Genomic DNA, 6,961 nt, shown 5'->3' with positions numbered 1-6,961 from the left:
TTTTTATTTATTTATTATTTATATTAAAGGGGAACTCTGCGATTTGCTACATCAATTTAGGGATTTTTCAATTCAGAATTGATTCTTGAAGAATATCACTTATAAATAAATACCTAATAGACTTTAGTTCAACTCTCTAAACCCACCAGAACCTTTAAATATAAGCTTGTGTTACTTCATTGTTTGAAACACGATTAAAACCTATAGTTTTAATATCATGGATGGTCAGCCTTTGCCATCTGTAGCTCTGTCTATGAATTTCAGGCTTGTTACATTTCTCCATTCCCATCCCTCAGCTATTAACCAAAACGATGGCTGGGTGGTTGTTTTGTTATGATTTGAACTGCAGATTTCCCCTTTTAATGGTATATCAACTCAAGCTGTGGTTGTGTCTGTGTATGGAACTGAGGAGGATGATATGATTCTATCTGACTGGTATGTAAACATAGCATACTGGTCCTCTGAAGTACAGCTATGTACAATAGTATCTCTCTCGCTAATGACCTGCTGTGTGATGTCAGAGCGCCACCGTGGTCCTGTGTCCTCTAGAGTCAGAACTTTACCGTCGGTATAGACAGCCAGATCTATGCCAGGATAGTGGGTTCGATTCCTGGGACCACTCGTATGTAAAATAAAATTCACACATGACTGGAAGCATCTGCTAGATGGCATATATTATATATTACTACAGTAGAGAGATTCTTGATCCACTAAAAGATAACCTCCACCCAACCTGCCCTCCCTGAGTCCCAGCCCAGAGGCCCAGAGGCGGGAACACCGACTTCCTCTCCCCAGGAGGAAGCGGTGGTGCTGGATGGCTGTTCCGCTCAGACGAGGCTGTGGAGACAGGAACATCTCATCGGAACCCTTATCTCTGCCAATCGGAATCAATTCACTGGCTGTTGCCTCACTGCCCATTCATGACCGTTCCTCTCATGCCACAGAGAACAAGAGTTAAGAAAAGGAAGGGAGGGAGTACAGACAATGGCAGAGCCTTTTTTCTTTCATCCAGTGACCTGAATACATGATTCACACAATGCTAAATAAAGATGAATAAGTCCAAATTAAAGAGCTGCTAAGCGTTCCGTTCCTCTAAACAAAGGTACTGTCTATCTGGAGTGGAAGAGATGCACCATGGTAGTTGTAGGGACAGGAAATGGATCTGATCTGATTTGTATTGGGAGACTGTGTAACTATAATACATATAGATATGGAAGGCTGTAGGTTTGTCAACAAACACATGGCGTGTAACTCGGTGTATCTTCCTCTCTCTGTCTGTCATTCTGTCTGTGCGTTTATGTGTGTCAATATTTACATTTACATTTAAGTCATTTAGCAGACGCTCTTATCCAGAGCGACTCTCTTTCTCTGGTGTTGGTAATTATGTTATACACTGAGTGTACCAAACATCAAGTACACCTACTCTGTCCATGTCTATACATTCAGAAAGTATTCAGACCCTTTCACTTCTTCCACAGTTTGTTACGTTATAGCCTTATTCTAAAATGGATTACATAGTTTTTTTTCCCCCTCGTCAATCGACACGCACTACCCCATAATGACATCACAATACCCCATAATGACATCACAATACCCCATAATGACATCACAATACCCCATAATGACATCACAATACCCCATAATGACATCACAATACCCCATAATGACATCACAATACCCCATAATGACATCACAATACCCCATAATGACATCACAATACCCCATAATGACAAAGCGAAAACTGTTTTTAGAAATGTTTGATCATTTACAATACATTTAAAATGGAAATATTACATTTACATAAGTACATTTACATAAGTATTCAGACCCTTTACTCAGTACTTTGTTGAAGCTGGCAGCGATAACATCCTCCAGTCTTCTTGGGTATGACTCTACAAGCTTGGCACACCTGTATTTGGGGAGTTTCTCCCATTCTTCTCTGCAGATCCTCTCAGGCTCTGTCAGGTCGGATGGGGAGGTTCGCCGCACAGCTATTTTCAGGTCTCTCCAGAAATGTTAGATGGGGTTCCAGTCCAGGCTCTGGCTGGGCCACTCAAGGACCTTCAGAGACTTGTCCCCAAGCCTGCATTGTCTTGGCTGTGTGCTTAGGGTCGTTGTCCTGTCGGAAGGTGAACCTTCACCCCAGTCTGATGTCCTGAGTGCTCTGGACCAGGTTTTCATCATCTCTGTACTTTGCTCCGTTCATCTTTCTCTTTATCCTAACTAGTCTCCCTACCGCTGAAAAACATCCCCACAGCATGATGCTGCCACCACCATGCTTCACCATAGGGATGGGGCCACCACCATGCTTCACCATAGGGATGGGGCCACCACCATGCTTCACCATAGGGATGGGGCCACCACCATGCTTCACCATAGGGATGGGGCCACCACCATGCTTCACATAGGGATAGGGCCACCACCATGCTTCACATAGAGAGCCTTATGGTGGCCCAGGTCCTTCCTAGCTCAGATGGAGAGCATGGCGCTTGTAACGCCAGGGTAGTGGGTTCGATTCCCGGGACCACCCATACGTAGAATGTATGCACACATGACTGTAAGTCGCTTTGGATAAAAGCGTCTGCTAAATGGCATATATTACTTTTATATTACATAGGGATTGTGCCAGGTTTCCTCCAGATGGAACGCTTGGCATCAGACCAGAGAATCTTGTTTCTCATGGTCTGAGAGTCCATTAGGTGCCCTTTGGCAAACTCTAAGTGGGCTGTCATGTGCATTTTACTGCGGAGTGGCTTCTGTCTGGCCACTAACACAAAGGCCTGATTGGTAGAGCGCTGCAGAGATGGTTTTCTTTCCCAGTGGGTCAGAAGTTTACATACACTCAATTAGTATTTGGTACCATTGCCTTTAAATTGTTTATCTTGGGTCAAACGTTTTAGTAGCCTTTTAAGTAGATCTTGCCAGGGCCTTTCTGTTACATTGACCATCAGACCATAAAGCGAGACCACCAGCTAGACCATCATAGAGACAACTACTAGACCACCAGAGGGACCGTCAGCGAGACCGCCAGAGGGACCGTCAGCGAGACCGCCAGAGGGACCACCAGCTAGACCATCATAGAGACAACTACTAGACCACCAGAGGGACCACCAGCGAGACCGCCAGCGGGACCGCCAGAGGGACCGCCAGAGGGACCGCCAGCGGGACCGCCAGAGGGACCGCCAGAGGGACCGCCAGAGGGACCGCCAGCGGGACCGCCAGCGGGACCGCCAGCGGGACCGCCAGCGAGACCGTCAGCGGGACCGCCAGCGAGACCGCCAGCGATACCGCCAGAGAGACCGCCAGAGGGACCGTCAGCGAGACCGCCAGAGGGACCGTCAGCGAGACCGCCAGAGGGACCGTCAGCGAGACCACCAGAGGGACCGCCAGAGGGACCGCCAGAGGGACCGCCAGAGAGACCGCCAGAGGGACCGTCAGCGAGACCACCAGAGGGACCGCCAGACGGACCGTCAGCGAGACCACCAGAGGGACCGCCAGACGGACCGTCAGCGAGACCACCAGAGGGACCGCCAGACGGACCGTCAGCGAGACCGGCAGAGGGACCGTCAGCGAGACCGCCAGAGGGACCGTCAGCGAGACCGCCAGAGGGACCGTCAGCGAGACCGTCAGCGAGACCGCCAGAGGGACCGTCAGCGAGACCGCCAGAGAGACCGCCAGAGGGACCGTCAGCGAGACCGCCAGAGGGACCGTCAGCGAGACCGCCAGAGGGACCGCCAGAGGGACCGCCAGAGGGACCGCCAGCGAGACCGCCAGAGGGACCGCCAGCGAGACCGCCAGAGGGACCGCCAGCGAGACCGCCAGAGAGACCGCCAGAGGGACCGCCAGAGGGACCGCCAGCGAGACCACCAGAGAGACCGTCAGCGAGACCGCCAGAGAGACCGCCAGAGGGACCGTCAGCGAGACCGCCAGAGGGACCGTCAGCGAGACCGCCAGAGGGACCGTCAGCGAGACCGCCAGAGGGACCGCCAGAGGGACCGCCAGAGGGACCGCCAGAGGGACCGCCAGCGAGACCGCCAGAGGGACCGTCAGCGAGACCGCCAGAGGGACCGTCAGCGAGACCGCCAGAGGGACCGTCAGCGAGACCGCCAGAGGGACCGTCAGCGAGACCGCCAGAGGGACCGTCAGCGAGACCGCCAGAGGGACCGTCAGCGAGACCACCAGAGGGACCGCCAGAGGGACCGCCAGAGGGACCGCCAGCGAGACCGCCAGCGGGACCGCCAGAGGGACCGCCAGCGGGACCGCCAGAGGGACCGCCAGCGGGACCGCCAGAGGGACCGCCAGCGGGACCGCCAGCGGGACCGCCAGCGGGACCGCCAGCGGGACCGCCAGAGGGACCGCCAGAGGGACCGCCAGAGGGACCGCCAGAGGGACCGCCAGCGAGACCGTCAGCGAGACCGCCAGAGGGACCGTCAGCGAGACCGCCAGAGGGACCACCAGAGGGACCGCCAGAGGGACCGTCAGCGAGACCGCCAGAGGGACCGTCAGCTAGACCGCCAGAGGGACCGTCAGCGAGACCGCCAGAGGGACCGTCAGCGAGACCGCCAGAGGGACCGCCAGAGGGACCATCAGCGAGACCGCCAGAGGGACCATCAGCGAGACCGCCGGCGAGACCGCCAGAGGGACCGTCAGCGAGACCGCCAGAGGGACCGTCAGCGAGACCGCCAGAGGGACCGTCAGCGAGACCGCCAGAGGGACCGTCAGCGAGACCGCCAGAGGGACCGCCAGAGGGACCGTCAGCGAGACCGCCAGAGGGACCGCCAGAGAGACCGCCAGCGAGACCGCCAGAGGGACCGTCAGCGAGACCGCCAGAGGGACCGCCAGAGGGACCGTCAGCGAGACCGCCAGAGGGACCACCAGACAATGTCCACACAGACAGACACACACACACACGGAGATGCACTATTGTAAAGTGGCTGTTCCACTGGATGTCTGTCATAAGGTGTATGCACCAATTTGTAAGTCGCTCTGGATAAGAGCGTCTGCTAAATGACTTAAATGTAAATGTAATGTACCGTTTCCTGTGACTGTATTGTTGGGTGCGTGGGAAGGTGAAAGGTTACCATATCCCTGCTGATTCAGCCTCTCCAACCTTTCAGGAATCTTTATGGATCAAACCGTAAACAAGTTACCCCCAACCAGTGCGGCAGAGGGAGATCAGAGAGCCTTTGCCTCGCGTGTTCAAAGTTCATCCACCGGCCCCAGCAATCATTGACACGGTTGGGCAATTGGCACCTTTTTAATGGGGCTCCATCTACTGGGAAATCACAGGGAATAGAAGGAAATACTTGTGTGCCAAATGGCACCCTACAAAAGTAGTGCACTATATAGGGAATAGGGCTCTGATCTAAAGTAGTGCACTATATAGGGAATAGGGCTCTGATCTAAAGTAGTGCACTATATAGGGACTAGGGCTCTGATCTAAAGTAGTGCACTATATAGGGAATAGGGCTCTGATCTAAAGTAGTGCACTATATAGGGAATAGGGCTTTGATCTAAAGTAGTGCACTATATAGGGAATAGGGCTCTGATCTAAAGTAGTGCACTATATAGGGAATAGGGCTCTGATCTAAAGTAGTGCACTATATAGGGAATAGGGCTCTGATCTAAAGTAGTGCACTATATAGGGAATAGGGCTTTGATCTAAAGTAGTGCACTATATAGGGAATAGGGCTCTGATCTAAAGTAGTGCACTATATAAGGAATAGGGCTCTGATCTAAAGTAGTGCACTATATAGGGACTAGGGCTCTGATCTAAAGTAGTCCACTATATAGGGAATAGGTTGCCATTTGGGACACAGATCAAGCCCCCTGGCTGGCCAGAGAGTAGAGAAATAGACAAGAGACAAAAGGTGATACATCCTTTTGTAAAATGCATAGTAGACTAGGACATCAGGCCTGCATTGTTAGTTGGCACTGTAGTATACTATACTGTAGTGTACTGTACTTTACTGTATTGTACTATACTGTAGTGTATTGTAGTATACTATACTGTAGTGTATTGTAGTATACTATACCGTAGTGTATTGTAGTATACTATACTGTAGTGTACTGTAGTATACTATACTGTAGTGTACTATATTGTAATTTACTGTACTGTAGGGTACTTTAGTGTACTATACTGTAGTGCACTAGACTATACTGTACTATACTGTAGTGTACTATATTGTAGTTTACTGTAGTGTGCTGTGCTGTAGTGTACTATATTGTAGTGTACTATACTGTAGTGTAGTGTACTATATTGTAGTGTAGTGTACTATATTGTAGTTTACTGTAGTGTGCTGTTGTGTAGTGTACTGTAGTGTACTATACTGTAGTGTAGTGTACTATACTGTAGTGTAGTGTATTATACTATAGGGTACTGCACTATACTGTAGTGTACTATACTGTATGGTACTGTAGTGTACTATACTGTAGTGTACTGCACAATACTGTAGTGTACTGTACTGTAGTGTACTATACTGTAGTGTACTATTCTGTAGTGTACTATTCTGTAGTGTACTATACTGTAGTGTGCTATACTGTACTGCACAATACTGTAGTGTACTATACTGTAGTGTACTTCACTGTACTATACTGTAGTGTACTGTAGTGTACTACACTGTACTATACTGTAGTGTACTACACTGTACTATACTGTAGTGTACTATACTGTAGTGTACTATACTGTTGTGTAGTGTACTGTACGATACTGTACTGTAGTGTACTGTATAATACTGTAGTGTACTGTACTGTAGTGTAGTATACTATACTGTGGTGTACTATACTGTAGTGTAGTGTACTATACTGTTGTGTACTATACTGTAGTGTAGTGTATAATACTCTAGTGTACTGTACTGTACTATACTGTGGTGTACTGTGGTGTACTATACTGTAGTGTACTGTATAATACTCTAGTGTACTGTACTGTAGTGTACTATACTGTAGTGTACTATACTATACT

The sequence above is a fragment of the Oncorhynchus keta genome, chromosome 11 (genome assembly GCF_023373465.1).
Source record: "Oncorhynchus keta strain PuntledgeMale-10-30-2019 chromosome 11, Oket_V2, whole genome shotgun sequence".
Classification (NCBI taxonomy): Eukaryota; Metazoa; Chordata; class Actinopteri; order Salmoniformes; family Salmonidae; genus Oncorhynchus; species Oncorhynchus keta.
Note: the sequence above shows the minus strand (reverse complement) of the source record.